This window comes from Myotis lucifugus, unplaced genomic scaffold, assembly GCF_000147115.1.
Source record: "Myotis lucifugus unplaced genomic scaffold, Myoluc2.0 scaffold_25, whole genome shotgun sequence".
In the NCBI taxonomy this organism is placed as follows: Eukaryota; Metazoa; Chordata; class Mammalia; order Chiroptera; family Vespertilionidae; genus Myotis; species Myotis lucifugus.
The window spans coordinates 8,148,155-8,159,114 of record NW_005871073.1 but is presented as its reverse complement, the minus strand read 5'-3'; the positions used below and the strand labels follow the sequence as shown (position 1 = coordinate 8,159,114).

At 42.1% G+C, this 10,960-nt stretch overlaps 1 pseudogene; it reads right to left on the bottom strand.

The window, feature by feature from the left end:
* Positions 1 to 3,157: 3,157 nt before the first annotated feature.
* On the bottom strand, positions 3,158 to 3,727 carry LOC102424580 (annotated as a pseudogene).
* Positions 3,728 to 10,960: the final 7,233 nt, after the last annotated feature.

Sequence of the window (10,960 nt, the reverse complement as noted above, 5' to 3'; positions counted from 1 at the left end):
GGCACGAATTTTGTGCACTGGGCCTCTAATATATATATATATATATAAAAGGCTAAGTGTCTGTCCATCTGACTGGTCACTATGACTCTCACTGACCACCATGGAGCAGGCGCTCAATGCAGGAGCTGCCATGATGCACTGACCATTTAAAAATAAATGGCACCAGGGACCTGGCATTGACAAACCAACACTCAGCTTCCCCCAAGTATGATACAGATCCCACCACCAACCTGGAGTGACACTCCACCAAATCGCAGCCAATGCTGCCAATACCCCATGGTGCAAAATGTGAACCACAGCCCAGCCCAGCCTGGAAACGGTGACTGTGGGTGCCAGGCTTCCTCTTCCTAGTGACTAGCATCCTTCGGGTTTCTTAAGCCCAGGAACTCGACTTGCTTTATAGCCAGGTGCAAACATTTCACAGTTTAACCAAATGTCTGTGAAGTGTTTTCCCATGCCTCATCTCATTTGATCCTCACAGAAGACCTGGAGTAGGTAGATATGAGACTCAGTAGAATCCTAGTTTCTTTTCATTAGTAAGATGCAAATAGTGATATCAAAATATTTCTTCTAATTAAGTTCCTTTTAATGTGCACAAATCTGTGCACCAGGACTAGTTGTTTATAAGTAACATCTTTAATGTGACTAATGTGAGAGCTGGCCACAATGTGTTGGGCAGTTGGGGGTGACCAGGCTGGCAGGGGAAGGCAGTTAGGGGTGACCAGGCCAGCAGGGGAGGGCAGTTGCGGGGAGCAGACCTGCAGGGGGGTAGTTAGGGGTGACCAGGCCAGCAGGGGAGGGCAGTTGTGGGCAATCAGCCTGGCAGAGGAGTGGTTAGAGGGCGATAAGGCTGGCAGGCAGAAGCGTTTAGGGGCAATCAGGCAGGCAGGCAGGCGAGTGGTTGGGAGTCAGCAGTCCCAGATTGTGAGAGTGATGTCCGACAGTCGGACATCATCCAAGGGGTCCCAGATTGGAGATGGTGCAGGCTGGGCTGAGGGACACCCCTCCCCCCGCCCCCACAGTGCACTTATTTCATGCACTGGCCCTCTAGTAGTATCATAAAGTTATTATTGACTTATGTATAATTTAATTGTTGATTTCTAAGCTTACCTACAATTTTTTTGTAACAATGCATACTCTTCTATACACCCCAAATGAGAACATATCACATCGCAAAGTAGCCCTTCCAATACTCTCTGATCAAAATCTGGACTCAAAAATGCTAATTCAAAAGTTTCAAAACTTTCCAGCAGTCCTATAACTGGCCTGTGCTCTCATTTTACAAACCAGATGAACACTCTCTCAAATTAACCAAACTGCTGTGATAGGATTTAAAATTATCATTATTTATTTTTAAACCAAACTTTATTTTGAAACCTGAAATTTGTCTAATTCTGTCATCTGTTGGCACATCTTCACACTCTTCTACTCCTTGTTCATTTTATAATATTATTCCTGTGCCTGTCTGAGTCCACTCCAGTAGAATGTAAGCTTCTTTATACCTTAATCATCTTTATATTCTCCATTGTCACCAATAAAATGCCTGGCTTCCTCTTCCTAGTGACTAGCATCCTTGGGGTTTCTTAAGCCTGCCTGCCTGCCCGATTGCCCCTAAACACTTCTGCCTGCCAGCCTTATCGCCCTCTAACCACTCCTCTGCCAGACTGATCGATGCTAACTGATCTCCTGCCAGCCTGATTGCCCACAACTGCCCTCCCCTGCTGGCCTGTCGCCCTAACTGCCCTCCCCTGCTGGTCTGGTCACCCTTAACTGCCCCCCCCCTGCAAGTCTGCTCCCCCCAACTGCCCTCCCCTGCTGGCCCGGTCACCCCTAACTGCCTTCCCCTGCCAGCCTGGTCACCCCCACCTGCCCTCCCCTGCAGGCCTGGGTTCTTCCCAACTGCTCTGCCCTGCCTACCTGTTTTGCCCCTAACTGTCCTCTCCTGCAGTCCTGGTCCTCTCCAACTGCCCTACCCTGCTGGCCTGGTAACCCCCAACTGTCCCCCCCTGCCAGCCATCTTGTGACCACATGGGGGTGGCCATCTTTTGACCACATGGGGGTGGTCATCTTGTGTGAGGGTGTGACAGTCAATTTGCATATTATCTCTTTATTATATAGGATTGCCATCAACATTCATCTTCACTTTAATTATTATGTCTGTCAACAAAAGAAGTTGTATGAGATATGCTCCCTCACAGTTTTTATCACTTCTTGAACTCATGTTTTATTTCCTCAATAGGAGCAGTTTTTCTTTTCGTTAATGGCCCAAAGTATTAATTCTCAAACAACTTTGCATCTTGATAAATTCAGTGGTACTAATAGATAAGCAAACAGTAAATAAGTATTAACTCATCCAAACCACATTCTTTGGATAAGTTTGGGACCAGAAGCAAGAGAAAGGTGGTAGTTGTTAAAAATGTTTTAACAACTTGGGAAATTAAGTGAAACAAATCAGAGTTAACATTGATGACATGGCAGCCTAGATTTGCAAATATTACTGTTACTTTTTCTCAAACCATTTACTCTTGCTTTCATCACAGGTGCCTCTGATGTTATTAACATTTAAACTTGCATGGATCCATTATCTACTGCACAGGAAGACAATTTTGAAGACAGAAGGTCACTTTCACTTTAGAAGGGAAAGAATATCTTGATATTTAAAACATCTAATCCTTAGATGCTGAAATTAAGGAAACTAAGCTAATACCAAGTAAATGTTCAAGTCAGGCATGACAGGGGTCTGGTCTATTTCCCCATTCTGAGTAAAGATACCTATTCGACCACAGCCAAGAGAAAATGTGTTCCAGGTGTTGATAATTTGCGAGCGTCTCTTCATTGTGTATTTTGTGGAGAATGGAGCCAACTACGTCTAATGTTAAGAGAAGAAAAAGGAAGAGGCACAAGAAATATGTGTGTTTGTGTGTGGGTTGGTATGTGTGTGTCTGTTGCATTGCACAGGGATATCTCCACCCTGAGAGGAAACTGAAGCAGCACCATATAACGTTAATACAGGGGAACAGTTTCCTATTTATTTATTTTTTTGATGGAAAGTTGATTTATTGGTGGGTGTAAGGTGGGAGCAGCATTGAGACTCTCACAAGTACAGGGCTCGCCATTTGTCCAGGGGACCATGATTAGGGATGGATTTGATCCCACAGCCATCTGGGATGAGGCGCTTCTCGGCCACCATGTCTTCAAACTCATCCGCATTAAAGTTAGTAAAGCCCCACTTCTTGGAGATGTGGATCATCTGGCTGCCAGGGAACTTGAACTTGGCTCTGCATAGGGCCTCAATCACATGCTCCTTCTTCTGCAGCTTGGTGCAGATGGACATGATGACTTGGCCAATATGGACTCTGGCCACTGTGCCTTGGGGCTTTCCAAAGGCCCACCGCATACCTGTTTGGAGCCTGTCAGCCCCAGCACAGGACAACATCTTGTTGATGTGGATGCCATGGAAGGGGTGGAGCCGCACTCGGATGTGAAAGCCATCTTTGCCACAACTTTTCACCATGTACTTGTTGGCACAAATACCGGCAGCCTCCAGGGCTTCGGAGGAGAGCTGCTCATATTCGTCTGACACCATGTGGCCACAGAGTGAAAATCATCCACTTTAGCCTTCTTCCGCCCCAGGTCAAAGATGCTGATCTTGGCATCAGGCACATCTTGGCAGAAGCGAGACTGGGTACGGCTTGTTCTTACAATATTGGGCGGGGTGGCGACCCATGGTGACACCAGGATCTTCAGTGGCATGCCAAAGGGAAAGAGCTACAGGGGAACCTTTTTACTTCACATCTCTTTTAACTTAAAAATTTGTAGTTTCCTGCTAAATATCTGTTTTCAATAGAGGTGGAGCTTTCAGAAAAATTTGATGGGAGAGATGATATGCTTAATCTCTGTCCCTTAAAATAACCTTATAAAATGGGGGGGAGAGACATATGTAATACTTTAATCAATAAAGAATTACTACTACTACTACTACTACTACTAATAATAATAATAATATTGTTAATAGTTATGTATGGTCCAGGGGGGAATACTTGAAATATCAGGGGGACAACTCTATAAAGTATATGATTGTCTAACTACTATGTTGTACACCTGAAATACAGAATAATATTGAATGTGAACTATAATAAAAAATATGGAAAGTTGTATGTTGTATGTTTTTCATCACAATAAAAAATAAAAATAAATGGTCAGTTTCTTAAATTCCAGTGCTAAAAAATCACTCCTGAATAACAAGTATGTTGTAAAATATAGTGTCAGTAACAGTTATGAATTATATCCATGTCTAAGTCTTTCTCTTCTTTCTATTGTGTATTTTAGTTCCTACCAACACTTTCCTGGTGTTAGCATCTCCCTGATACTTCAATGCTAGGGCATGGCATCTTTGGTTTCCAATAAATGTTCTTGATACATGTTTTGCTTTCTTCTCTCAAATTTGTGTTTACAAAGAGGGAAACCAGGTAATGTTTCATTATCCAAGTTAATGAAAAGGAGGAGCAGAGTGAATGATTTAGGAAAGGAAATAATCCTTTTGATAAACTTGTTAACAGCAGCACGAGTGTCTTTAATTTTGAAACATAACAAAGTAAGTATGTAGCTGGGAGATATTCTTAGGGGAGTATGAAAAATGAGATGAATGCTTTAAATATTCCTTTCCTGTGTTAATATTTACATTCTCAAAAGGCCCTTTCCATTTACTTATTTATTTACAGAAGTAATACCTATCTTGCAGGTCGGGGTAGGATTAGAGGAGATATTTTTTTTCTAGAGAAAGAGAGATGTGGCATGGTAGTGAGCACAGATTTTGGCTCAGTAAATGCTAACAATTATCCGAAGCTACAAAGGATGCCAGTTTAAGGGTGTTATCTTTAAAGTTAAACAGAACTAATGTTGAATTAATGGCACTGCCACTTGATATCTGTGTGTCCTCAGAGTTATAAGTTTACAGAGACTAATTTAGCAACTGGCATCTGTTGGATCCACCATGGATATGAGCTAGATATGTGACTCTGTTTCTCTTTGCACTGATCATTGCCCTGCGCTCAGCCCACTTAGTTGGTGGCGGCTTAAAACACTATCCTGCCAAGTCCCATTGCTAAGTAAGTAAGCACATTTCCCATGGCCTTAGCAACAGTTATCGGCTACTTATTGCTGTGTAACAAATGATCCAAAAACCCAGCAGCTTAAAATAATCAACATATATTATCACATGCAGTTTTTTCAGCCTGGAGTGAGCGAGACAGGCTGGAAGTTCAGTCAAGATGTCAGGGGTCAGAGGTCACTGGGGTCATTATGAAGCTGATCTTCCAATGAATGGACTGAACACTAGTCAGCTGATGCCACCTTATGTCTGACTGAAAGTTAGAGACTCTGTATGGTGTCTCTTGCTGAGAATACCCCTACTTCATAAACAACGCACCTGCTAAATGCAAGCTATGCTCTGTTGGGGAGTCCTATATTCAGGTGAGTTTATCCACTAAGGCCAATTGACTTCATGACAAACCCATCCAGAGGTTACAAAATAATGTTAAAGTCTCTACAACTCTATTTTTTAATATTCACAGATGCCTGCCCAATACAGGGGCAGGCAAAGGTAGGTTTACAGTTGTGAGTATGTGAAACACAAAGTTTCTTCTTGCACTATTATTTATTCACTAGAGGCCTGGTGCATGAATTTGTGCACCAATGGGGTCCCTTGGCCTGGCTTGTGGGATTGGGTCAAAACCAGCTCTCCGACATCCCCCAAGAGGTCCCGGATTGTGAGAGGGCACAGGCCAGGCTGAGGGACCCCACCAGTGCACGATCGACGCTAGGGAGGGATGAGGGAAGTTGGCCAACTAGGGAGGGACTGGGGGAGGGCTCCAGGGTGTGTCCTGCCTGTCTCGCTCACTCCCAATCAGCCAGACCCCAGCAGCAAGCTAACCTAGCACCGGAGAGTCTGCCCCCTGGTGGTCAGTGCACTTAATAGCAAGCAGTTGAGCAGCCTTAGCATTTCATTAGCATATTATGCTTTGATTGGTTGAACGGCCAACCTGACAACTGGACACTTAGCATATTAGGCTTTTATTATATAGGATTTTTGTATTATTTATTTGTAGTACAACTGTAAACCTACTTTTGCACAACCCTGTATATATGACTGGGTCAATTTCAGAGAAAACAAACAAGCTCTGATTTGTGTCGCTACAGAAAGGAAGCAAAGGAAGTCTTTAGAAAATTAGGAAAAAACAGAGAAACGAGGATAATATGATCCAACAGCACAACAGAATAAGAAATTCACAGAACCAGTCAAAGGACAGGAGGAACATGACAGTTTATAGAGTGCTAAGTGTTTACCATATAAAACATAGTTAATGTTCCAATAAACAAATTCCAGTTACAGAAACCATGTTTCTACTGGGTTTTGTTTTAGGAGTTTGTTGCATTTGTCGTAAAACTTAGAAACTTTATTTAGGACCACTTTCACTAGAACAAGTTAATAGCTCTTCCCTGATCCACTTTTATTCTGATTTTTGAAAGAGGGTAAGGAAAAAAAGAGGAAATTCCAAAAAAACCCCACAACTATAATCACATACCCACGTAAAATGTTTTTATTAAGTTCACAAATGATCTTTTGGATCCATAATAAAACAACAGTATTTTTCAATTGCTATATTTTTTTAAGTATGTCCTTTTTTCATCAAAAAGTTAACAGAAGCAAAATTTTGAAGTTCAAATATAATAGAACTCCGTACTCAATTTTGCAATAAAATGTCACAAAATGTGTTATGAAGTTATTACTCTGCCATTATATTTCCATAGCTTTTTAAAGTACCGTGAACAGATTTAATTTCTGGATGAAAGCACATCAAAAGTCCTTAAACAATAGTGTTTCATTGTTCTGTAAGCAGGCACTTCATTTTATCACCTGGCTTAAAAATACATGAGGTCATTCTCATTTTTGATGTCACCTATGGGAAGCATACTTAAAAAAAAATAGACTAATTATGAATGAGTAAATTTCTCTTTCTCACAGAACATGACAATACCCATTATCTAGGGAAAAGGCTTATTGCTAAGCATCAGTAAAAATTACCTCATGGCTTTTCCTTTCTTCAGAGTTAATTATGCACTTTTGATTATTTTGCATTACATTTTTCAACTTTGGTCAATAGAAACTATGTTTTTCGACATTCGTCAATGGATATTACTCAAACAACGTGTAGAACTAGTCTGTATGTGAATGATGATGCTATAGATTTCTCCTCAATGGCTATGAGCCTCAGTGCACAGGCCCTATTTATTCATTTACATGAACTCAGGCTTATCACAACAGGGATGACAAAGGCCACACAATAGAACCATTTCTCCCTGGCTGGTATTTAAGAAATGGCAGAAAACAAACAAACAAACAAGAAAAAACCCCTATAATGTGAGCAAAGGATGGAAACTGACGGAGGTGCCTAGAGAGTGGCCTTTGTCCTGCAGCAAGTGCTCAGCAGGCTCACCCCACTGCTGCTGCGGAGAGTAAGGGGGGGGAGGACCCAGCTGAGTAAATGAGTAAAGCACGCTACTTTGCCCAACAATTGCATTATTATCTAAGTATTATATTTGGAAGTGAATTCAGAGTATCTTTTTATAGATTTGTGTTATTTGCTCCATGTTCATACTGAGAAATGGAGATTAGCAGGGAAGAAGGGGGAGAGCATTATGCGGTGCTATCAAAAAGGAACTTTGTACTGAACTAGAGCATTTGGGAGAGACATGATCATTAGCATTTTTATGAGCTTTTAGTTTCCACTTTTTTTCTGACACTGATAAGAGATCTGTCTTCTCTTAAATGTAATGATTTGTATATTTGCCCTCATTTGCAAGCTCAGAGTCTGAGGGAAGACAAATCCAAGTAGTGTTCAGAACTGACATTTCCTTAGGCGGCTGTGACAAAAACAAAAAGGCATTTATTCTCAAATTAGTGACTTCGTGCAAGAGGATACAGCAGAAAATATGAGCTATTTTTGGTTCCAGAATTCTTTCACTGGATAGAGTAATCCCTCTGCTGATGTTATGTATGAGGTGAGAGGGGGTAGATAGAGGGGAGGTCATAGAGAAGACAGAGAAAGAACCCACATTACAGATGTTTGTCCCTAAGATAAAGACATCATGCCTCCTATGTATCACTATTTGCCTAAAAGGCTTAATTTTTGCCCAAAGTGTAGTTAAATATTCTAAATATGGCAGAATGATGCATTTAATATATGGCCACTGTGAGCCTTTTGCTAGTCATTACATGAATTAGGTCCAAGAACTCTATCCATTTGCTATGAGTCATGTTTTCTATAATTGAGAGGTAGCCTAGGAGATGCTTAAGAACATGGACTTTGGGCCCAGATTCTTCCATCTTTTGAATCCTATCTCACTCCTTAACAGTTGTGTGACCTTGGACAAATTAATTACTCTATGCCTCAGTTTCTTTCTCTATAAATCGGGTTAAAAATCAGAGAGCTTTGAGGGGATTCAAGGAAATAACATAGGAAAAGCAATTAGGGCAATGCCTAGCACTATATTTGTGATTGCAAATATTGTTATTATGCTTTGTCTGTCTCAGGAAAATACCATTTTACCTTTTTATGTAGTAAAACTGCAAAAAAATTTAAAATCCAGAGGGAGAAAGTTTAATAAAACAAACAAAACTAATGTCAACTTTTCATGATTTGCCTTTACATTCCCATTTATGTCCATTGAACTCTCTTGGACTTCCGGAGTGAAAGTCATTTCTGGAGCCCTATTGAGTGTCTGATATGCATGCATTTACATGTTGATAACAAAGCAAAGTCCAATTTTGAGAAATGAACCAACCAAGTTGTTATCAGACATCTTGTTTCAAGAACTCAAAAGTTTAAATACAACTGGCTCTAAGGCCCTGACCCTCTGATTCAGGTCTCTAACTCCACACTGTCCTTATTGGAACCTTCAACTAGATACCTTTAACAAGTCCACAGTTTTGACTGACAATAGTTGTAATCAGCAATGCATGTTATTTGCTAAGTGACCTTGACCCAAATGTCCCTTTAGCTCTCTCTGCAAAAGTAAACCTAAATTTCTGTGATCCCTTGATCAATGCAAGGTTACAAAACTGATCAAAGCTAATATATCTGCAACAGATATGATGTCTGCCTCTTGTGTGATGCTCAGTGTTACCAAGTGATTTGTTACAAAGGAAGCAAGGGGAAAATATGGCCTTACTATCATGTTTATACATTCTCTCTGTTTCTCTTTCCATATCCTCACAGTCCAAGATGTTTTAATAGAGACATGAGGTGAAGTCTTTTTCCCTTTTCTGTTTGATGTTTCCTAAGCATTCAATAGGAATCAGATGAGACCCTACAGGCCCTGAGGACAAGGGTCCAAGCCTGTCTCCAATTTGGTGCCCCCTTGGGGGGCAGATCTCCTGGGAAATTATGCAGTGGTCCTAAGAAACAATGGGGGAAGTCAGGGGCACCAGTTGTGAGAAATAAAAATTTCCAGAGGACTCATGGGAGGCAGGAGTCTCTTGTCAAAGTCTGGGTACTCCATGAACCTAAAATGGCATGTGTTTACCCATCTTTATTTTCAGCTCTAAGTTGGAGAAGCCATTTCCTGGAAAACAAGAGCATTTCTTTATACCACCATGTTAAAGTGTTATAAGAATTGTTACTAATAGCATCATAACCAGCTGCCAAGTTGATCCACAATGATCTCTGGATGCTGGAATTCAAACTATATAAGCCCCTCACATGTCTAACAGGGCTGAACTACATCTAATCAAAAGGAGAGTGCAGAAATGATGGAGTGTGACTTGTGAGGCAAGGTCCAAAAAGACACCATGGCTCCTCTGTACTCTTTGAGACTCTGGGGGAAGTCAGCTGACATGCCACAAGGACATTGAACATCCCTGCAGAAAGATGCTCATAGAAGGAACTGAGGCCTCCTCCCATAGCCAGTGAGGAACCTAGGCTTCCTGCCAACACCTGTTACTGGGCCACCTCTGAAGCAGACCCTCCATTCTCATTGAAATTGTCAAGTGACTGAAGTCCTGGCCAACATCTTGACTGCAATCTCAGGAGAGACCCCAGAGACAGTATCACCCAGCTACATAAAGGAAGCAATAGATAACTAAACAAGGAGGGAAATCCATTTGTTAGAAATAACTGAACAACTATGAAACAAAACAACAAATTCAGTGTGATTTCATTACTATTAATTGAACATAGAAAACAGAAAAAAATCAACAAAATATTAAAAGTTATTACCTGTTGATGTTATTGATTCTTTTTCTATTTATCATGTACAAAGAATTAATTTTATTGAAAATAACATCTAATCTAATAAAAGAGAAACATGCAAATTGACCGTACTTCCGCTACGCCCCAAGCCACGCCCACCAGCCAATCAGAGCGACAATATGCAAATTAACCCAAACAAGATGGCGGCAGGCAGCCACAGAGCTTGAGCAAGCAGGAGGCTTGCCTGCCCTGGTGGGCTGTGGCCCCCGCGCAAGGCAACAAAGTTTCAATTGTAGACGATAAATAAATCCCAGATACCTGCTTCCAGCCTGCCTCCACTGGGAGCTTGGGTGGCTGGGGGCTGTGGCCAGCCTGCAAACAATCATCAGGCCCTCACCCAGGATGGCCACACCCTCATGGGGTGAGGATCCCCGCTGAGGAGCTTGGCCAGCCTGCAAACAGCCATCAGCCCCTCACCCAGACTGGCCAGGCACCCCAGCAGGACCCCCCACCCTGAAGGTGGTGTGGCCAGCCTCAAAATGGCCCTCAGCCCCTCACCCAGGCTGGCCAGGCACCCCAGAGGGACCCCCCATTGAAGGGGCTGTGACCAGCCTGCAAACAGCCATCAGCCCTCACCCAGGCTGGCCAGGAACCCCAGCAGGCCCCCCACCCACAATATGGGACACTCTCAGGGCAAACCAGCTGGCAAT